This window comes from Amphiura filiformis, chromosome 7 (assembly GCF_039555335.1).
Source record: "Amphiura filiformis chromosome 7, Afil_fr2py, whole genome shotgun sequence".
NCBI classification, from domain to species: Eukaryota; Metazoa; Echinodermata; class Ophiuroidea; order Amphilepidida; family Amphiuridae; genus Amphiura; species Amphiura filiformis.
Window position 1 is genome coordinate 63,277,871 of NC_092634.1, and position 24,609 is coordinate 63,302,479.

The 24,609-nt window shown below is 37.8% G+C and overlaps 1 protein-coding gene and 2 long non-coding RNA genes across 3 annotated transcripts in view; 2 read left to right on the forward strand and 1 right to left on the reverse strand.

The window, feature by feature from the left end:
• LOC140157456 (androglobin-like) overlaps window positions 1-24,609 on the forward strand; it is a 266,592-nt gene that overhangs the window by 17,381 nt on the left and 224,602 nt on the right. The gene's annotated exons all lie outside the window — the stretch shown is intronic.
• LOC140156423 (uncharacterized) lies at window positions 5,488-14,800 on the reverse strand. The gene is made up of 3 exons (XR_011859560.1): window positions 14,733-14,800; window positions 7,306-7,403; window positions 5,488-6,219 (listed from the first exon to the last, which is right to left on the reverse strand). It is a non-coding gene; the product is annotated as an uncharacterized lncRNA (long non-coding RNA).
• On the forward strand, window positions 15,701-20,137 carry LOC140157453 (uncharacterized). The gene is made up of 3 exons (XR_011859682.1): window positions 15,701-16,240; window positions 17,434-17,495; window positions 19,479-20,137. It is a non-coding gene; the product is annotated as an uncharacterized lncRNA (long non-coding RNA).

A 24,609-nucleotide genomic window follows, 5' to 3' on the forward strand; every position in this document is an offset into this window, starting at 1 on the left:
GGGTTTGGGTTTAAAGGGTAGGTCTGACTTGTTGGACATATAGGTACATATAGTTTGGGGACCAGGGCCTACATGTTGGGGGTTAAGGAAGGGTACAGGTAGGTTGGGTTTGGGTTTAAAGGTTAGGGCTAACTTGTTGGGAATTTTAAAGGTACATGTTTGGGTTTAAGGGTAAGTGTTGGGGTTTAAGGTTAGTCCTGCGTTTTGGAGGTTAAGGGTACGTGTTAGGGTTTAAGGGTACAAGTAGTTAGGCTTTAAGGGTACGTGTTTGTTGGGTTTAAGGGTACTGTTTGGGGTTTAAGGTAATTCAGGTTGGGTTTTTAGGGTACGGATTCTAGGTTTAATGGCATGTTGGGGATGGGCTGGGTTTTCATTTGTATCCATCAATTTTGTTTGTGGTAGTCATAGTACTTCCATTGGCCTCCAAACACCCATTATTGATCTGATATATTGCTTCCTTCTTGAATGCCTGTCTTTAACAAGTTTGGATGGTCACTTTCTCTTTGAATTTCAATTAACAATACATTCCACATTTATTTATGAAATGTTTGTAATTTAAACCAAAATTCATGACTTTTCAAGGCAGTACAGGACACGCATTATGAAAGCACAAGCCTTGCGAAACTACAATGCTGAAAGTGGTTTTGGAATAACATAATTATTTTTGATTTAGCAAACACATAACACATTTTATGATTTAGAATTAATTATTTGTGAAGATTTCATGATAGTGACCCAATAGTGATGTCAAAAATAGACATATCACATCCAGTCTCCTCCCTGAACTTTTCCATGATTTTTGTGCCTTTTTCAACAAAAAAAATATGTCATGAATTTTGCCGACATATTGCAACACTGGTGAATATATTTATAACCCTGATGATAGTCATGATACCTGGTAAGAGACAGTAAAACATGCAATAATTACACTGGCTAATGTTTAATTTCTCTCTTGAACTGTTTATTATTATAGCATCATAATAGAACACTTAAAATTGAAATACTAAAAGTTACATAATTTCTCGTTTACATACAATAATAGCAATCATGTACTTGTGCAATTATTAGAACCACTCAACCATCTGTTTTTATGCATGTCACAATATACATACACATGCAATTTACTAACAATATTTTTCTTTGTTCCCATCAATCAAATTTGGTTTGGTACACAAACTCAGTCAAGTAATAGATAACTTTATTTTTCTATAAATGATATTTAATGTAACTGGTATGTTTTCAATTGATTTATATTTTCATTTAATTTATTATATTTAAGGGGTACTACACCCCTGCCCAATTTTAATGCCTATTTTTTTCATTTTTCTCAAAATTATAGAGCATCGGTGACAAGTAAGATATGTATATTATAGGGGCAAGGACTACAACTGCTACACTGGAAATTTTATTTCAGCACAGACAACAGTTGTGGAGTTACAGTCACAAATGAGGGAAAACGAATATTTTATCAATAAATCAATAACTACTTGCCTTGAGTTGCTGAATTTTCAGTGCAGTAGTTGTAGTCCTTGCCCCTATAATATACATATCTTACTTATCACCAATGCGCTATAATTTTCGAGAAAAACACAAAAATAGGCAAAAAAATTGGCTAGGGGTGTAGTACCCCCTTAAAGGGACTGTGCATTCTCAGAAATGCATAATGGGCTAGTATTCCAGTTGAAATCTACAGGGGAGTATATTTTTCAAATGTAACTGCCTAACTGGTCAGGGTTTATCATTTTGAAACCCATACTCCCCTCTGTATTATGGCTTTACCTATATCTTCCACAGCTGGAGTGAGTATTTCAAATGAAGTTACCCAATGGTTTATTCTATTCAAAACTCATACTCCCTCTTTGAAAGACTTTAGCTAAATCTTCCACAGGGGTGGTGTGGATTTTAAATGGAATGGCCCAAAAGTTACTAATCCAAGATAAAAGTATACATTTTGGAAAGGAAATTATCTAAATATAAATACAAATTTGGGGTGAAAAGAACAATTTTGAAGAAAATAAGAAAAACCTCATGATTTTGCCTAAAATTGTTTGGAACACACTATAGGAAGGAAAAATCCAAAATTTGGATTTTGTGGTTTTTTTTGTAACCTAGACTCGCTTAGGCCTTATTTTGAATTATTGACCAAATAAGACGAAAATTCAAAAATTCAAAAATAAGACTAATATCCAAATCATGAAAAACCGTTCCATGAATGGAGTGTCTAATTACAAAAAAAACCCCATGAAATCCAAATTTGGGTACAGTGTGTTCCAAATAATTTAAGGCAAAACAATGTGCTTTTTTGAAGTTTCTTCAAAAAAAATACTTTTTGCATAACAAAAATATATACTTGCATTAAATTTTGTTTAATTTAAAGTTACAGCACTTTTAATTAATGCATTTCTGAGAATACACAGTCCCTTAATATGACACTTTGAATAAAACTTACTTTTAATCATATATGGCAGATTTATCCAAGATTCTCACTCTGACTTGATGCTCATTCATTTGAAACAAAAAATGTTGGGGGAGGGGGCTCAAATTAAATTTTAACAGGGGTGTGCTGATGGCAATCTGAAACCCCTACCCATCTTAAGGGATTTTTTTTACTTAAAAACTGCTGATTTGACAATTTTTTTAAAATCAGGTTATATTGTAACATTTGCTGAGGAGAACAACCTCATGTTTTTCAAAACTTAACACACAATGTTCACAATACTCTCCATACAATGCGTGCGGGACCGACACCAGTCACATTTGAAGGAGTGGCTCACATTGGCGGCTTATGTGCTGGTATTATACAGTGATTTTCTTTTTATTGCATCATTTGCTCAGGCCAAAATTTAAAAGAGGACATATCTGACAGTGGAAACTAACATTTTGTGGAAAAGAAGTTAAATTCTATCTCTAATGGAAATGTTATAATGTTGCAATGTGGGTAGCTGTAAGGGCTATCTAGAAACACATTACATTTAACTTTTTGCTAATTTCAATCTGCATAATTTTCAATTATGACTAATTTTTTGGACAAGTCAAAATTAGCTCTAATTAATTATGCAGATTGAAATTTGCAAAACTTTTAAAGAAGTTCCTTACTGTTACCTAGCAAATTAAATTAATATACAGGGTGTTCCAGAAAAAGATTACAAGGTGAATGAATTTTGACATAAGCTGACAAATAAGCATCCAAATCCAAAACATAAAAAACAGCATGTAGCCCTCTTATTCTGCATCTTACACACTTGAATCGGTTGACTGATTGCAAAGATATGAGCGATTACATAACATACATCTCAATTCATTTCATTAAGTTTGAAAGAAAGATCATTCAACACAATGCACACTAATGCTTATCAATTGACTTTGTGTTTTGTTTGGTGAAATTCTTTTTATTCTTCTTACACAATCTGTGTTTTGCTAAACATGTAATAAACTTTTGTTAAAATGTGAAAATACTATGTGATATTAAAGCTTGAATCTAAAATGGTGCTTGGTACTTGTAAATATATTTTTTCGTTAATATTAATATAATTATTGCATAAAGAATTATTGTATAAAGAATTCCAGCTGACAAAAAAAGTTTTCTCACACAATAATTAATGTTTTGGAATTTTCCAAGAAATGGCTATGTAAAATGTAAATCTTTTAAAATTTGAACATAATGTTGCATGGTATCAAAAATTACACGTAAAGATGTACAAGCACTTGATCATTGTCATTCTTGGCTCACATGTTCTTTGGAAAGTTGCAATATAACATATTGCACAACACAAAGAATTAAAGCTGGAAAGCTTACAAAAACCAAAGTTTTCTTGGACAAAATGTTGCTTCAAATATTGCCATGAATGCAAAGTTTTAACTTAAAAAATTAAAACATTAAACATAATATAGCACAGTATAAAAATTAGAAGCTCTAAGCTTAATCATGTATTTCTTGGGTTTTGAAAGTTTAACATATTGCGTAAAGAATTAAATCTGTTAATTGTATAGCTATCCAATTTCTGCAATCCATGTTAAGTTTCTTACAATTCAGGCACTGTGTATCAAAGTAAAGGCAGATCAAATGTTATATTCACTCACGTTTTTCACCTTCAGTGCAAGCATGAGTAACATAATACCATCGTATAAAATAGATCAGAGGACTGAATTGAATGAGATACACAAACTTTACGAAGGGGTGAGCAAGTGTGACAAAAGTGCCTGTTAATCAAACTTGGAATGAGTTGTTGATGTGTGCATTGTGTGATCAATCACTCATTTCTTTGCATCCAGCCAACCTAATTAAAATAAAATTTGTGTATAATGTGCACAATGAGCTACCCACTGCTTTTAAAATATTTTGATGATATTGTCTATTTCTGGAGATGTTTTCTGGGACACCCTGTACTGTGAGAATATAATTATAATAATTTGCATCCCTTTCAGTGTTTGACTTTGCTAATTCCAGCCTAATTGGAGTTAGCTGAAAGTTATGAAAGTTCCATGTCTGAATTTCATTGCTGTGTTAATGAAAATTGATCAAAAAACCTTTACATTCAAACCAATTTTTTTACCCAAATTATTTTTGGCAACAACAAAAACATTCTTCAGTAAAAATTTTATTTTTAAAAACTAGATATCGCTGGCGAAATTACGTAATTAATCGGATTAACTACCATAGCAATAGGTGCAAACAATTTTGAATATACCGCGCTGCACTACAAGCAGGTTGCACTCATCACCTGTCGTCAATCATATAGTAGATTGAATACAATACCGCTCTTTTCAAAGAGACTAATCTTACAGGTGCAAGTGATTAGCATTTCTTTGACATCTATGGTTCAATGCAGAGGTACCGCATGAACGTAGTAGTGCAGCGATATAATCAAAAATTGTTTGTACCTATTGCTATGGTAGTTAATCCGATTATTACGTAATTCGCCAGCGTATAGATATCTAGGACCATTTACTTTTTAAGATTTTGATCAACTTCACCAAAAAAAAATGAAAATTGAGCGAAAAATCAGGCTTTTTTTCATGTTTTTTTTTTTCCGGCAAAATTGAGCATTTTTCAACCAGTTTTGGTAAAAATTTCTCAAAGTTGGTCAAAATTTAAAAAATGAATAAAAATAGGTTTAAAAAATTAATTTTGTAAAGAATTTTTTGGTACAATGCCCATGAAAATTTGGGTAAAATTGTTTTTAATTTTCTCCATAACTGAGCATTTTTGCCCAAATTTGACCTCGCATATGAATTCATCAAGTCTTTGTCATTTTAAAAGACCAAAAATTTAGCAGTTATGAGGCCCATAATTCCCTGAGGGTTAAGACCAACCTTAAGAATTATTTTTTTTACTGTTATGTGACTATATGGTAATACCAGTTATATTCACCAGATAGCCAGCTCACATAAAAATGATCACTTCAAATCACAGATGTTCCAATATCTGTGTTCAAATACAATGTTAACAGCTCTCCTAGCAATCATGCTAGAGAATGATTTGACCACTCGCCTAGTATCATACTAGAGAGTGAGTAACCACTCCCCTTTAAAATCTAGACGACAAAGCCTGTCACAAGGATCCATGATTGGCCCTGTTACATGTATGTCATTCACCATAATATTATACACTTGTCAATCAAGAAACCTCTCTATATGTTACGGTGATGACATTCAGTTATACAGATATTTTAATGTATCTTATCCAAACTCCATGAAAACAGCCTCATCTAGCATCACTGAATAAAACACTGGATGACCATAAAATCTCTGGAAGCTAAATGATGAGATAGAGTTTTCTATTGGCGCATCAAATTATCATACACATAGCTTATCTCCTGCTATGCTAACAGTTGGCGATGATTCCATCAATCCAGCTCTGCAATCCAGTATGCAACCTCTGTGTTATATTTGATACACAGATGACAGTGGCTGCACATATCATATACATTGTATCCCTGTAATCTATTATAAATTAGCAACTACATAAAATATCAATTGGTTTCAAGGACCATGGCATCTACTATCTGGTGGTTTGTGCCTTGATCTTGTCCCAAATGGACTATGGCAATGGATTGTTATTAAGTTCCAATAATGACATCCAAAGACTTCAGGGCAGTTCTTATTTGCTGCATTCTTGATTCTCTATACTCTCTTGTTCTTTGTGTTGTTGCCTGTTAAAAGGCTGCTTCAATCTGCAAACTATTGAAGGAATCCTTACTCCTTAGACAGTGCTAGTGCCTGCAGAAAAGTTATTAATGAGAATAACATGAATATTAATAATAATTAACACAACATTTTCAGACCTTCCTTTTATTTAAGAAATAAAGGGTAATGCATTATCCTTTACACCCAAATAATGTGTCCTCACCCATTATTTAGACGCTTTTACTGCCAAGGACACATTATTTGCGTGTAAAGGATAATGCTGCACCCTTTATTTCTATTCTATTACCAGAAAATAGTGCGATTTAAAGAGAAAATATCATTTTTGGCACAAATATTTTCAGTTGTTTACTTCAAGGTGGAGCGTGTATCGCGAAATATTGCACAGCGTAATGCTGTGCGTAGAGTGTGTTATGGCGCTTGACCCATTATTGCAGAATAATGGGCTCTCATGTGACGTGTTTTAACAAATCACAGTGCGCGATTTTGAATAATGGGTCGTAAGAGTAATAGAATTATAAATAAGTCACAGAATTTTTAAAAATTTATACGGTAGATATTTAAGGTGGCAAACTTAACTATGGTGTTGTGCACAGAATTGCTTTAAAATTATCGTACAGGATGTGATTTTTCAAAACAGCTTCTTGACTTATGCAAATTCACAAAATCCCATTTAAACACTTTTCTTTGCTGATTTAAGTTAAATGAACATAATGGATTTGACATAGCTAGCTATTGTATCTGTAAGGTGTAGTATTTGAGTTAGCTATCTGAAAATACATATAGACAAAATGCCACCTAAAATGGTCAATATGTTCTATGTAATGCTTTCATAAGGCGAGTTAGATGGTAGCATGAACTAGCAGCATTTGCATTCGAATATTGAGACAAGTAAAGCTAACACACATGAGGAATGGTATTGGTTTTATTAAGGAAATCCCAATGATTGATATAAGTAGTGTCATTTCCACCCCATTTGCATGATGTTTTTGGGAGGGTTAAAATGGCAAAACTATTGCTTAGATATATTAAAAAATAAATCAAGAAATATCAAGAAATAATTGCAAATTTTCATTTATGAAACTTGCAAATCTAAGCTAAACTTATTTAACATTCGGCCGAAACTTCTGCCCAAAACATATAGTGTAAACCTTAACTCACCTCTAGGAAGATCAATTGCAAAACATCAGATGCCCTGACACCCGAACTCGCAGCCAATGGCTTCACATGTTCATTTACTTCATGAAGTTTGCACCATTCTTTAAAATATAAAACACAAAAAACATAAATGTTACATGTGGGTAAAATATAGAAGATTAAAATTGTGCTTTACAAGATACCCATGAACACCGCAACTTTGTCACAGGTGGGATAGGATAGTAAAGATGATTTGATTTAAACAATACAACATTCCCTTGTATACCACAACTTTGTCACGGGTGGGAAGGGACACCTAAATCATAATTTTAATTGTGCTATACAACATTCCTTGTATACCACAACTTTGTCACAGGAGGGACAGGACACTAGAAATAATTTACATTATAGCACAATAGATAGTGTCCTGTTCCACCCATGATAAAGTTGTAGTATACATGGGAGTGTTGTATAGCTCAATGGAAATCATCTTTGTACTCTGTTCCACCCATGATAAAGTTGTAGTATACATGGGAGTGTTGTATAGCTCAATGGAAATCATCTATAGTACTCTGTTCCACCCATGATAAAGTTGTAGTATACATGGGAGTGTTGTATAGCTCAATGGAAATCATCTACAGTACTCTGTTCCACCCATGATAAAGTTGTAGTATACATGGGAGTGTTGTATAGCTCAATGGAAATCATCTATAGTACTCTGTTCCACCCATGATAAAGTTGTAGTATACATGGGAGTGTTGAATAGCTCAATGGAAATCATCTTTGTGCTCTGTTCCACCCATGATAAAGTTGTAGTATACATGGGAGTGTTGTATAGCTCAATGGAAATCATCTACAGTACTCTGTTCCACCCATGATAAAGTTGTAGTATACATGGGAGTGTTGTATAGCTCAATGGAAATCATCTTTGTACTCTGTTCCACCCATGATAAAGTTGTAGTATACATGGGAGTGTTGTATAGCTCGATGGAAATCATCTTTGTGCTCTGTTCCACCCATGATAAAGTTGTAGTATACATGGGAGTGTTGTATAGCTCAATGGAAATCATCTACAGTACTCTGTTCCACCCATGATAAAGTTGTAGTATACATGGGAGTGTTGTATAGCTCAATGGAAATCATCTTTGTACTCTGTTCCACCCATGATAAAGTTGTAGTATACATGGGAGTGTTGTATTGCACAATGGAAATCATCTATAGTACTCTGTTCCACCTGTGATAAAAGTTGTAGTATACATGGGAATGTTGTATAGCACAATGGAAATCATCTATAGTGATAATATTGTTGTACACATGAGAGTGTGGTATACACATGTAGCACAATGGGAATCATGAACTTCAATGTCCTGTTTCACTTGTGAGCATGATAAAGTTGTGGCATACACTAGAGTGTTTATTCTAGTCTTTTGTTGCCTACTGAAAAGTTGAACGAAGATAATTTCTGTTTTCGGTTTCGGGAGTTATGTTAATTTCTGACATGAAAACGTGACATGAGAGAGTTGATGCTAATACAGACAAGAGAAGTGTCTAAATTTTATGGTCGTAAATTAGCGATAAATTGTACGGCTTCAATTGACTTATGTGAGGGTGTATAGGTACTTCCGCCTAGGCGGGAGTGGCTCATGAAAAAGCCAGCATAGAAATATACACTAATCAGTGTTGCCAAGAATTACGTATACTTGTTCGTGCAATCGCGAAAAAATAGGTCATATGATTATGTAGAGATGAAACAGGGAATTCTTTTCGTCCAAAATACACCTTAAAACTTGTGTGTCCGAGATAGTAACTCAGGGCCCGACTGTAACTCGGGCCCGACTTAGTAACTCGGGTCCGAGATAGTAACTCAGGGCCCGACTTAGTAACCCGGGGCCTCAATTCGGGACCCGAGATAGTAACTCAGGGTCCAAGATAGTAACTCGGTCCCCGACTTAGTAACTCGATATCTGAGTTAGTAACTCGGGCCCGGATTTAGTATCTTGGGTCCAAGATAGGCCCGAGATAGTATCTCAGACTTAGTAACTCTGGGTCCAAGATAGTACTCGGGGTCCGAGATAGTAACTTGGGGCCTCGACTTAGTAACTCGGTGCCTCGACTTAGTAACTCGGGGTCCCAGATAGTAACTTCAGGGCCCCGACTTATTAACTCGGGTCAGAGATAGTAACTTGGGGCCTCGACTTAATAACTTGGGGTCTGAAACAGTAACACGGACCGCGAGATAGTAACTCGGGGTCGGAGATAGTAATTCAGGCCCCGACCTAGTAACTCGGGGTCCGAGATAGTAATTCGGGGCCTTGACTTAGTAACTCGGGGTCCGAGATAGTAACTTGGGGCCTCAACTTAGTAACTTGGTATCCGAGATAGTAACACGGACCCTATATAGTAACTCGGGTCCGAGATAGTAATCGGGCCCCGGACTTTATAACTCAGGGTCCGGGATAGTAACTCGGGGTTAGAGATAGTAAGTCGGGCCTCGACTTAGTAACTCGGGTCTGAGATAGTAACACTGACCCGAGATAGTAACTCGGGGTCCGAGATAGTAACTTGGGGCCTCGACTTAATAACCCGGGTCTGAAACAGTAACACGGACCCGAGATAGTAACTCGGGTCTGAGATAGTAATTCAGGGCCCGATTTAGTAACTCGGGTACGAGGTAGTAACTTCGGGGTCCGAGATAGTAATTCGGGCCTCGACTTAGTAACTTGGGGTCTGAGATAGTAACTCGAACCCGACTTAGTAACTCGGGTCTGAGATAGTAACTCGGGCCTCGACTTAGTAACTTCGGGGTCCGTGATAGTAACTCGGGGCCTCGACTTATTAACTCGGGTCTGAAATAGTAACACGCACCCAGAGATTGTAACTGGGGTCTGAGATAGTAACTTCGGGGCCCCGACTTAGTAATTAGGGGTTAGAGATAGTAACTTCGGGCCTCAACTTAGTAACTTGGGGTCTGAGATAGTAACACAGACCCCAAGATAGTAACCCGGGGTCCGAGATAGTAACTCAGGCCTCGACTTAGTAACTCGGGTCTGAAATAATAACACGGACCCTGATATTGTAACTTGGGGTCCAAGATAGTAACTCGGGGCCCCGACGTAGTAATTAGGGGATCAGAGATAGTAACTCGGGGCCTCGACTTAGTACCTCGGGGTCCAAGATAGTAACTTGGGGCCTCAACTTAGTAACTTGGTATCTGAGATAGTAACACAGACCCAAGATAGGAACTCGGGGTCCGAGATAGTAATTCGGGCCCCGACTTAGTAACTCGGAGTTCGAGATAGTAACTTGGGGCCCGAGATACTAATTGGGGGTCCTGAATTACTATCTCAGACCCCGAGTTACTATCTCGGGTCTGGGTTACTGTTTCAGACCCCGAGTTATTAAGTCGAGGCCCCAAGTTACTATCTCGACCCCGAGTTAATAAGTCGGGCCCGAAGTTACTATCTCGACCCCGAGTTAATAAGTCAGGGCCCGAAGTTACTATCTCAGACCCGAGTTACTATCTCGGGTCAGTGTTACTATCTCAGACCCGAGTTACTAAGTCGAAGCCCTGTTAGTTACTATCTCGGACCCCGAGTTACTATCTCGGGGTCAGTGTTACTATCTCAGACTCCGAGTTACTAAGTCGAGGCCCCGAGTTACTGTCTCGGTACCCGAGTTACTAAGTTGGGGCCCCAAGTTACTAACTCGGACCCTGAGTTACTATCTCGTGGTCCGTGTTACTATCTCAGACCCCGAGTTACTAAGTTGAGGCCCCGAGTTAGTATCTCGGACCCCGTGTTATTATATCTCTGACCCCAAGTTATTAAGTCGGAACCCCGAGGTTACTATCTAAGGGCCCTGTGTTACTAAGTTGGGGCCCGAGTTACTATATCAGACCCTGAATTAGTATCTCGGGACCCTGAGCTACTATCTCGGACCCCCAATTAGTATCTCGGGGGCCCAAGTTATTATCTCGGACTCCGAGTTACTAAGTCGGGCCCCCGACTTACTATCTCTGACCCTGAGTTACCGTACTATCCCGGACCCTGAGTTATAAAGTCGGGGCCCGAATTATTATCTCGGACCCCGAGTTACTATCTCGGTCTGTGTTACTATCTCAGATACCAAGTTACTAAGTTGAGGCCCCAAGTTACTATCTCGGACCCCGAGTTACTAAGTCGAGGCCCCGAGTTACTATCTCTGACCGCCAGTTACTACGTCGGGGCCCCGAGTTACTATCTTGGACCCCGAGTTACAATCTCCGGGTCCGTGTTATTATCTCAGACCCGAGTTACTAAGTCGGCGCTCGAGTTACTATCTCGGACCCGGGTTACTATCTCGGGGTCCGTGTTACTATCTCAGACCCCAAGTTACTAAGTTGAGGCCCCGAGTTACTATCTCGGACCCCGAGTTATTATATCTCTGACCCCAAGATATTGTCGGGGCCCGAGTTACTATTTCGGACCCCGAGTTACTAAGTTGGGGCCCTAAGTTACTAAGTTGGGGCCCCCAAGTTAGTAACTCAGACCCGAAGTTACTATCTCATTGTCCGTGTTACTATCTCAGACCCCGAGTTACTAAGTTGAAGCCCGAGTTACTATCTCGGTACCCGAAGTTACTAAGTTGGGGCCCCAAGTTACTAACTCAGACCCCGAGTTACTATCTCGTTGTCCGTGTTACTATCTCAGACCCCGAGTTACTAAGTTGAGGCCCCGAGTTACTATCTCGGACCCCGCGTTATTATATCTCTGACCCCAAGATATTAAGTCGGAACCCTGAGTTACTATCTAAGGGCCCGTGTTATTAAGTTGGGGCCCGCCCGAGTTACTATATCAGACCCTGAATTAGTATCTCGGGACCTTGAGCTACTATCTCGGATCCCAAAGTAGTATCTTGGGGCCCCGAATTACTATCTCGGACTCCGAGTTACTAAGTCGGGCCCCCGACTTACTATCTCGGACCCTGAGTTACTATCCCGGACCCCGAGTTATAAAGTCGTCGGCCTGGATTACTATCTCGGACCCCGAGTTACTATCTTGGGGTCCGTGTTACTATTTCAGATACCAAGTTACTAAGTTGAGGCCCCAAGTTACTATCTCAGACCCGAGTTACTAAGTCGAGGTCCGTGTTACTATCTCAGACCCGAGTTACTAAGTCGAGGCCCGAAGTTACAATCTTGGACCCCGAAGTTAATAAGACGAGGCCCGAGTTACTATCTCGGACCCCGAGTTACTAAGTCGAGGCCCCAAGTTACTATCTCAGACCCAGAGTTACTAAGTCGGGGCCCGAGTTACTTAAAAAGTCGAAGTTACTATCTCGGGGTCCAAGTTACTGTTTCAGACCCCGAGTTACTAAGTAATTAAGGGCCCAGGGTGTAGACATCACCCTGGGTGTAGACATAATTATTGCACAGTCCCTATAGTATTGTGTTGTCGTGGATACATGGTAGTTGATAAATTACTCGATCAAATCATTTGGATAACGGGTATTACACCCTGCCCAATTTTGTGCCTATTTTTACATTTTTCTCAAAAATTATAGAGCATTGGTGACAAGTAAGATATGTATATTATAGGGGCAAGGACTACAACTGCTACACTGGAAATTTTATTTCAGCACAGACAGCAGTTGTGGAGTTAAGCTAGCTTCAGACTCCAGTATTATGCATACAATATTGTATGCAACATATCTACGTTATTTTATCTATTGCCATTCTATTTCCAGTAATGTTTAAGTTCTAACGAATGGTTGATGACGAAAAATCGATAATATGTTACATGTAATATCTAGTAGAAATATATTATCGATTTTACGTCATCAAACATTCGTTAGAACTTAAACATTACTGGAAATAGAATGGCAATAGATTAAACAACGTAGATATGTTGCATACAATATTGTACGTACAATAAAAAGTCTGAATACTGCTTTACAGTCAAAAATTAGGGAAAACCAATATTTGATCAATAAATCAATAACTACTTGCCTTGAGTTGCTGAATTTTCAGTGCAGTAGTTATAGTCCTTGTCTCTATAATATATACATATCTAGGCCCTATATCTTACTTGTCACCAATGCACTATGATTTTTGAGAAAACACAAAAATAAGCAAAAAAAATTGGCTAGGTGTAGTACCCTTAAACATAATAGATCCCACACAATTTAAAACCAACATAACCCAACATCTACAAGAAATCTATAGACTAAAATTTGCATGCATGCGCATATCAACCTAACCGCTTTACTCCTCTAGGACTGTTGGGCAGTATCAAGATCAAGATGATGTGCAAATTCCAAGTCAGACTTTATCATGTTCTTGCTGTCATTGACATATTTGTAGAGACGACTAGAGTCCCCGCTATATGTCGAATGTATGGACTAGGGTAGCCGAAACAACATGGCCCTGTTCCTTCCTCACTAGGGCCATGAATGCCCTACGACGTAAAAAAACGGGGCACCGTGAACTCACGTCATGCGGTGATGACGTCACACTGACGGCATCTATTTATAGAAAGAATTCAAAACATTTTCCATCCTCAAATGTGCTCAAAATTTACTAACATGCACCAAATATGTTTTGTTTAAGTCTCATCTTCACGTGAGGAATGGTAGGAAGTGGTATTTATGAGAAAACGTGGTATTTTATGTGTACCCTGGACCAGATATGCTCAGGAGTCTCAGACCTTCGTGACGGAGAAGGACAGTGGAAATCAGGGGTAGGCCTACAGCATTAAGGCCCAAAAGTCGGGGTTGTTTTCCTGTGTTTTTCACTCCAGAGCTTGCAGAAAATCCAAATACATGGGGTGAAAATTAAATCTTGGGGGTGAAAAATATTTTGCAGTGTAGTCAGGGGTAGGAGTACGGTCCAAAAGTAGCTAGAGGGTCAGTTTTCACCCCCGAGCTTGCACATATTCCCAATAGAGGGTGAAAAATTAATATTTTTTAAATTTAGGGGGTTATTCACCCCCGCTACCCCTGGTGGAAATCGAGTGACGGACGTGTGAGTACCTCGGGCTAGGACTAGGGAGCCAATTGTCAAAAGTCGTAACTCACACATATTATACGATACACCTATCGAATGTGTGTCATCGGTCCAGTCATCAGCCTTGTAGGAACCCATGGATTAGGTCCATGTACACATACGATGGGTGTACCCCGCTAGAGTCCCGGACTAGAGTTTTAAATTATACTATGTAGTATGTACAGTACTCGGAGAACGTGGTTGTGTATATTTTGTCTGTATACGTCGCTATTTATAGAAAGGATAAATCAACTTGAGAAAATATTGTGACTTGCTCAAGTTGTTATACTCGCGTACATACTCACACTGTACAGAGTTGTACAGTATGTACAGTGCAGAAACTATCACAGCTTTTGGTATTAATATTGGTAAGCTTACACTACCATAATTCATTGCAACTGGTAAGAAACTGGACGAAATGTACACTTACTGTTGTTTAAAATGCTTGAATTCCGAAATTACTGGTTAGAAACTGGAACAAAAGTACACTTTTCTATACATCTACATCTACATCTACATCTGTACTCGGCATAGTCCTTCTGTCAGGATGTCGTGCCAAGGCAGGGGGGGTGGGTCATACTTCTCTGGCAATTCCAGGGCAATCCCGACGGCAACACCACGGGAACACGATTTGTTTTATGCGCATGTCTAGCGCATGCGCATTTTGAACAATTAGCGATATCAGCCGTTAAAAACAGCCTGTGATATTCAATCAGCTGATCGTAAATAACAATCCCGGAGTTGACAGCTTCAAACACACGGTTACAATCGAATCGTGACAATGTCAATGGGAATTAAATCTTTACTCCCAAAATTCAAGAATATAGAAAATAAAGTTTCTGCCAGGGTTTCTGCCGCGGATTTGGGCGGTGAAGTGCAGGCATTGACGCAGATACACTGCACAACCTGGAATTGATCCACGAAGTAAGTTAAGCTTAAGCTTATTAATTTAAATACTGTCTATGTAATGTAGATGGTATACCATCTACATGTAGTGAAATTTGTTATGATCATTTTAAATCGGGTGTGGTGCTGAATCCAGTTACAATTTTGTGGATCTTGTGGTTCTGTAATTATGATGTGAAAAGAGTTGAAACGCAACATCTTCATAATTGACATATTTCTCAAGAACCACAATTATTTACAATACTATTCATATATTAAGAAATTATTTTAAGTGTGTGACTTGTATTCGGTGATGAAGGAAAGGATTAAGGGCTTATTTTTCATTAATCTCCTATTCTAAACCATGAAAATTGTCTTTTTATAGCTGCGTGACCAAAAAAGCATCCTGTACCGTTGATTGGTTTTAATGTTACCTGGTCACATGAATGAAGTTAATTTTTAAGAATACATGACAAGCCGTTCCTATGCCAACCTGTCCTTTGCTCAACCTGCACCACATTTTTTGAAGGCAACTCGTCACTGACCAGTGACCAACCTGTCCCTTGCTTGCTGGAGGGAATAAAGCTAAGGTAGTTGACTATATATATTGTCAAAGGACGGGTAGACTATATTGTCAAGGGCAGTACGTGGTGTACCGTGTATTGGGGTCACTTGTCAGAGCGGGCAAAATCCTGGTGTGCGGTAGATTTACCCGGTCACAGGGTAGATTTTCTCAGGCAGAGGTGTAAAATAGGCTGATTTAGCATAATTTTTCAGGTTTTCCTTCCTGGTCAAAGCCATGGGGGGTGCAGAGTGACCCCTGCCACAGATACGCTATTGGTCAAGGGGTGGGTTGGGATAGGGACAAGTTGTATATCAACCAATTTTTACATCACTTTTATGCAATTATGGTTCTTACAGGTACCCCGGTATGTCAATGATTTCTGCTAAGCAGTAGATGTGTTGGTTAGGCAAAATGTTACGCCCATAGTTGTTTTTGACGGGGAAGATCGAGCTACAAGCAAAGCAGCACACAAAGGAAGAAAGAAAAGGGTATGTATTTAAAAAAAATCAATCTGAAAAGATATGTACAATGTACATGTATGTGAAACGCTAACATTCACATATTTTGGGTATAATCGCGAATTTTAGGTTTGGCCACAAATTTTAAGATTTTTCCAAGACACCCATTTTTAAAGTATTCATTTTCCAAAAAAAAACATAAGTTTTCACAAAATTGAAAGAACCCATGGTGATCTGTAATACAATCCATGCAGAAAAAAAGTACCGGTATAGAAAATAGACCATAGCAGAATGGTAAACTGCATATATCCGTCAATACATGCTTTTTCCATGGGAAATGAACTTTGCTGCTTGGATGATGTCACGATGAGGTTAGCATTTATTCCGTATTGAAAAGCGTGTACTGACGGATATGCAGTCGACCACCCTCATCATGCGCATATTTTGGGGCTTTGGGGCGCCAGCCCCGAGTCAAAGCAGGGGTGGCCAAATCGAAGGGCAGCGGAAGAAGAAGGGCGGCAAAAAGAATTAGTAAAGAAAAAGGGCGGAAATTTTGAAAAAATTGTACTATATATAAAAATGTGTTGCTTTGGGGGCGCTAGCGCCTATAAATCCTTTTTTTTTTTTTTTTTACTTTTTCAAACGACCGTAAAAAAATTGGGGCAACCTTTTCGGGCTGCTGAGGAAGGGGGCAAAATTGAATTTTCTTCAGCCCCCTGGGGTAGGGGCGGCCACGGCACGCCACTGCTCATAGGACTTAATTTTAACGAATTCAACTCTGCATGCCGTGTAATTTAATTTAAAAAATGCAAATTTGAACTTTTTGCGGAAAATGCACACATTTGGGTAATATTATGGATAAATCACACAAATCAGGAATTTTGTGAAATTGATGCGCAAAATTTGCTCTCAAAAATCATATTTTTCCGGTGCTTACCAATACAGTGTAGTTCGTAAATACAAATTAGGGCACCAAATCTGTGTGGGTACTTGTACTGTCTGTGTAATCATTGGGAATTTCAATATTTCTCTGTTTGTGTTTGCTTGTTTTTTACGTCCAAGTACTAAGTACTAGATTTTCCTTGGGTAAAGCTCAACCACACTTTTGTGAAATTAATCAACTAGAGGAGTTTATGCATGCATCTAAATTCTAATGTATTATGTACCTCAATTTTCCTCAAATTTTGATATTTAAATTTGCATTTCTTTCTTCATGTCATCAGGAGAAAAAGACAGGAGAAGGCTAGAGCCCTGCACCACCATGCCACACAAAATGAGCTTGCAAGTAAGTCTATGATGTATGACATGTACATTGTACGAGGGGGTATCCAAAAGTTGTTGACATCACCCAGAAGTGAAAGAGCTATTTTGATGAAATTATGTCAGTGTAATCACTGGTCCTTATGTACATTATGGTTCAGAAATGGTCTCATAAGTATAAGTTTACTTTCTATCCAGATGGCACTAGGTGGGCAGTAGCTAGGCGCATAACCTGCAAGATGGTGAAAATTGAGGAACGTATTGCACTGTTGCTTTTTGAAAAGGAATTTCCAAACTGGCTACATGTCCCTCACAGATTAGCCAAGAAGTGGACGTCCATCACTTATGGATGGCGCGCCACAGTGAAGAAACTCAAGAAAGTGGAGGATCTTATCATGAAAAGGTAATGCGCCTACTGCCCATCTAGCACCACCTGGAAAGAAAGTAAACATACTTATGAGACCATTTTTGAACCATAATGTACATAAGGACCAGTGATTACACTGACAAAATTTTATCAGTATAGCTCTTTCACTTCTGGGTGATGTCAAAAACTTTTAGATACCCCCTCGTACATGTATCATACAGTAAAATCGATTAAGGAACCTTTCATAAACACTGATGGGCCCTGATGCAAAAAAATTTCATCGTGAAAATTTTTCGGGCCCCTTTTTCAGATCTCAAAAATTTCAGGGCCCCCTTTTTGACATGAAAATTATGGGTCAACCCCATATGTGTACATCCATATCAAAAGGATGCCCTTGTCGGCTGCTACATGTGTCTCATTTCACATAATAACTGGGAATAAATACCAGACTCATTTCAAGTGGAGGTCACTTCAAATCATCCCCAAGTCAAATGGCTTATTAATACAGAGAACATTCTAAAACCATGTCACTAATTGGGGATGATTTGAAGTGACCTCCACTTCAGATGAGTCTGGTATTAATTCCTAGCTGTTATGTGAAATGAGGCACATGTAGCAGCCGACAAGTGCATCGTTTTGATATGGATGTACACATATACTCAATTTTCCTGGGAAAATTTGTGGTCAATTTTTTCAGAGCCCCTCTCCCCCTAGAAGGGTCAAAACTTTTAAGAGCCCCCCTTTTTGCATCAGCCCCCCCAACAAGTGTTTGTGAACAGTCCCTAATGTAGATCCATGATCATCCACCGTGAATGGGCTTCAGTTTCAGCAAAGTTAGTTTTTGAATAGAAAGGAATTTGCCATGTACATTGTATTTTAGCCACTGATTTTTAGTTTACTACACATACTTAGGGACACAAACTCATTAAATAATCCAACCCAAAAAACCTGCTGTATTGCTAACATTTCAACCCTTTTGTAGTGAGCAGCCATGTGACTGCAGGGTTAAGGATGTTGTGAAAAACCTGCATTATATTTAAATACAATTTTAAATCATCATTTTTTGATTTAAAATGCTAAATATGTAATTGTCCCATGCCAAGTAACTGTGATGTGGTAGGCAAATGTACATTGTATTTATTACGGCAAACCCTTGCTCATTCATTTGTGATTAAGCCAGTCTCCGGGAAGAGACTATAGTTTCAGTCACAGTTTTGGTCACCTTACACCTTCAAATGTGCTCAAAATTTACACTGATGTAAGAAAAAAAGATTTCTTTAATTTAACTTCATGTGAGGAAAGTAGTTGTGAATTTGTTGATAATTTATTTTTTCTGTGTAACCTCTTGTGGCTGTGGTGTACACCTCACACCTTTGTGCGGAGAATGTCAGTGGAAGTTGGAGCTACATGTAAGAAAGCGTGAGTACCGGTACCTCAAACTGCTTTGAAATGAATTTGAAATGTTGTTGCTAACAGTGGCATTTTCATAATCACTTGCACCATTTTGCTAATGTTTGCCACCAGCAGTAATTTCCCTTGTCTCCCAGAATATCATTGTATCCCACGTATCATTTTCAATTTGCAGTAAAAACTTGTTCGATGTGAAACAATATTTTATTCTATTTCTTTTTAAATTTATAGGTTGGTGTGTGTGGTAAGGCAAAAGATTGACCAAGCCCTGGAAACTGATAACTCAGGCAACTGGTAGTCAGGAACCATATTTGAGATCAAAAAGTTGCAATAAACATTCCTCTGCGAGTCTGTGTACTGGTGTACTACAGTACCAACAAGCAATCGACAAGTAACTTTTAGATTTTACATTCCAATTTAGAAATTAAATCTAAGCAGTGGACTGTGACAACAAGTGTTTTAGGATTAATATTATGAAGCTCAGTTACACTACCTGATTCATATTGGGCTGCCTGCACAGGTACACCATCGCTGAATTAGTCGGAGGTACATGTACTTGGCTGGTACGGTGCAGTACCAGGTGAGTACCAGTTTAGAACCAGTGCAGTACCACTGCTGGTGGATCCTGTGCAGTGGCAGTATTGGTACTGTGTAGGTACTCTGTGTACCAGCCTGGTGCCTTGGCGATGGTGTACCTGTGCAGGCCGAAATAGGAATCTTGTAGTGATAGATTGGATAGACAGCTGAGAACATCATGCTTGTAAGCTTTTAGGCTTTGGGTTGAGCCTTTTGTTTGAGCCTGGCCCTATCAGGGCCCGAGCTTGCGTCTGCCCGGACCGACTGGTTATTAAAATAAACCTGCAGGGGGTCACTCCCATTGTGGCCTGTACACCTCCATAATAATCAACTTTTGAAATGCACCCTAAACAAGGATTTAACCCTTGGCTAAAACGATACCCTAAACAGATATCACACGCCTGTTTTCACACCCTAAACATATACAGGGATTTTGTTCCTTGCATCAAATTTCATACCCTAAATTTCATTTCCACGTATTAGCAATTGCAATTTTGCTACCCTTTTTCCAATTTTTCATGTTTTTAACACCTTAAACACGATACACACATATCGTGCCTACCCACGAAAAAACTACCCTTACGCATTTTTATTATCGCGGATGGTGTACATGCCACAATGGGAGTGACCCCCTGGGAAATAAACAAATATGTTCTTGGTTAAAAAACACAAGAGCAGTCATATCATGATTTAACCTAAGTAGTCCTCCATCCCCCCAATTAGTGCCCCACACTGAACTCTTTTGACTCAAAGGTGCAACTAACCCCATTCGCCCATACACTCAATTTATTTCTATTATGTTCTCAGAATCTTCCTTCCTATACTTTGTACAGAGTTAAAGAGTCCAATATAATCAACACTTGGACTCAAAACTTGGACTGTGTTGGATAGGCTCACTTTTCCCCAAAAAATTGTTTTCCACAATTTTTTGACCAAAACTCATTTTTGACCAAAAATCACATTTTGACCAAAAACCACATTTTTTACCAAAAATCAAATTTTTTACCAAAAGTCATGTTTTTGACCAAAAAAGATTCTGAAAACATAATGATAAAATTGGATATTTTTTCACCCAATGCAAAATTTATTGGTCTCGCTATGAGTTAAAAAATATTGGACTTGACTTCGCTCCTCCAATATTTTAAAACTCATAGCTCGAATAATAAATTCTATGTATTGGGTTCAAACCATCCAATTTTATATCATTATTGTCAAGGAAATGCAAGTATTTTGAAACACTCCCAGCTAACTCAGTCATGTGGCAATATATGGCCTTGCGATCAGCAAACTGAGCTAGTTCTTCATGAAATGAAGATTTTGAATTATGATCACCATGAACACAAGCTATTGCCAAAAAAAATGGGGAAAAATGCAAATGGACATTAAAGATGAGAGAAGAATGACTACAATCTCAAGACTTAGTAGAACCATGCCATATAAAAATAACATTTTATTAAACCTCTTTACATGGTATCTGAAGATTTACTTTACATTATTGAAGGCAAATTTGGTAACTTTTAACACAATCACTGGCAGATGATGTTAACAATCATGACTTTGTATGTGTAAAACTGAAAAGAATAATAAATTAAAAGCATAATCATTTGCTTTGCTTGAATTTATTTCAGTGTTGCATTTGAGTAGGAATAGAAATACATGGAAGATGGGTAAATATCATATAAACAATGGTATCAGACTCCGCATAGCTCAGTTGCAGAAAGATGGTTTGCCATTTTTTCTTTGCTGATTATTGCTGTATGGAAGTATGGTTGGTTGACATCCTTGCAAAATTTGAATATTCCAGTCAAGAGATGCATAATTTGACCTACTTGGGGCTTTCATTCCAGTTTTATGTGTTTGAGCCAAAAAGGACCAAGGTTAAATGTTACGCACCATCAATGATCAAATAGAAGTAATCAGTGGCATAGCATAGGTCATCATATTGGGGGTAATTAAAGCATCTGTGTCTGATAGTGATTGAGGGGCACAATCCATTTTCCGCAATTTTCCAATTGGATTTTCTAAACTTTGCAATCGATGGGGGGGCATGTGCCCTGCGTCCTATGATGCTACATGGTTGCAACATGGATTCACTGTGATCATATGCTCCAAGAGCACCATCACCATTACTGCATAGCTGGAAATTTTTACTAGGTTTTTATTTTTGCAGGTGGTACTACACCCCTTGATAAATTTGTGACTATAAATAATAATACACTGGTAACAAAAGTTATGTATATTATAGGGCAAGGAATCCAGATACTATACTGGAATTTCAGTGACTCAAGACAAGTGGTATGCGTTATTTATGATAAGAAAAGAGGTACCGCTAGAATGTACCCCATTTATATAATGAACCACCTGTCTTGAATCACTGAAATTGCAGTGAAGTAATTGGATTCCTTGCCTCTATAATATACATAACTTTTATTACCAGTGTGTAGTTATTTTTGAGAAAAATGCAAAATTAGTCACAAAATTTATCAGGGGTGTAGTAATGTCCTTAAAGAGGAAGCCCCGCCAGAGTAGTTCTTCCGGGTGAATCAAACCTCCAGGGAGTGAAATGTCTTTGATCATGTTAAGAAAATATTGCCAAACAAATGACCCTGGCATAGTATAAATATGCATTAGTTAAGTCACTTGTAAATTGTCACTAACTAATTTGATAACCAGGCAGGTTTGGTTCATCCCAGAAGGACTCCTCTGGCTGGGTTTCCTCTTTAATTTCAGAATGGTAAATTTTATAGCTTTATAACTGCTGTGAATGCAAGAAACTATACACTATACACCTATTGAGGTGCAATTTTCAAATTGTTATCCAGACCATGTGGGTCAATTTTAAAAAAAAAAAAAAAAAAATTGGCAGATGCTTTAAGGGGGTACTACACCCATGTGGTAAATTTGTGACTATTTTTGCATTTTTCTCAGAAAATAATAACACACTGGTAACAAAAGTTATGTATATTATTGGGGCAAGGAATCCAATTACTACACTGAAATTTCAGTGACTCAGGACAAGCGGTTTAGTATATGATAGGAAACGAGGTACATCCTAGTGGTACCTTATTTCTTATCATAAATAACAAACCGCTTGTCTTGGGTCACTGAAATTCCAGTGTAGTAATTGGATTCCTTGCCCTATAATATACATAAGTTTTGTTATCACTGTGTTATTAGTTTGTGAGAAAAATGCAAAAATAGACACAAATTTATCGAGGGGTGTAGTACCCCCTTAATACCATGCAACATCATACTCTATTCTGATCATATTTGTTGTGCCATTATATATTAAATTTTCTGACTGCACAGCTCTTTCAAAGACCCTGTATCATATCAATGTCCTGTATTATAATCTTGGCAGGCAGTTGGTGCATTATTCAGTTGTTTATGTAATTATTGGAGTAATTCTGGAGCTCTTTACAATAGTTTTGTTCTCCAGGAGCACAATCATTTCCGTAAATATTTTTGTTCACAAATAATTATTGTGCAGATCTAACCTTTAGTTTATTATTGGAGTTCATCAAACAGTGAAACAGTGCAATGTCCCCGGGCAATGTCTCATAAATTAGTCGCAAAGTTAGCCAGACTTTGACATAATGCCATTAACTACTAACAATTAAAGCCATATTATAACATTTGCTGAGGAAGACGCCCTCACTGAATTTTTAAAATTCCTTTTTTACACGATTACATTGTACTTTATTAAACCAATATACCCTGCAAAAATCAAGACTCTCGGTGCTGTAGTTTTGTCAAAATCCGTGATTTTGAATTAAAGGCTGATTCAGCCCTTTATTATTACGATGGAATTATTAGTCGAACGCATACACGATGTTCATAACACAGAGTACGTCACGCGTGCGGGACGGTGATATACACAACAAAGGGTCGTACCACAACATGACCGAAGGAGTGGTACGTATTGGTGACATGTGCGCTGGACCGCTGGTAGTAAATTCCAATTTTCTTTGCTTTGCCGTAGTTGTTCGCTCAAAAATAAAAGGGATATATCTGACAGTAAAAGCTAACATTTTATGGCAAAGAAATGCTAATCTATTTTGTTTGAAAATGTTATAATATTGCTTTAAGTATTTCATTCAACTATGCTGATTTTTTCCCCAACTGCTGAATGCTGGTACTTAAATCCAAACGACTAATCATGTTATAGTGCTATGTGAGAAGTTTGCGCCAAATCCGTAGGTTGAAAAATCCATTGAGCTCCATTGAATAACCACCAAGAATAGTTCCCGCTGTTGATTCAAAAATCAATGGTTTCCTATGTCCATGGTATAGCCATCACAAGGTCCATTTTCCAAACCATCATGCATGCTTCCTGTAAAAAACATAAGACAATAATAACAATAATTTTAAATTAAAAAGAAAAGCTTTTTACATGTACTTGCTTTAAATAGCCTCTGGATGATCAATTAAGTTGAGATAATACATTATCATCTTGACATTATTACTATTATCTCCATATATTTAACTTCAAAAATATATATTGAGATAATTTATCATAAGAGCTATTTATCATCACCATATATTTATCTTGAGATGATTTTAAATAATTTATTAGTTCCAGAAAAAAGGTTTTGAGATGATGTATTCTCTTGAGATAATTTTGAGATAATTTGTTATCTTGAGATTTATTAATAATTTACTTATCTCAAGATAATTTCTTGAGACACTTATCTATAAAAGATAACAAATTAGAGTCTTGAAATAATAAATTACTTTGAGATAAGTCATCTTATAACTTATTATTTCAAGATAATTTATCTCAAGA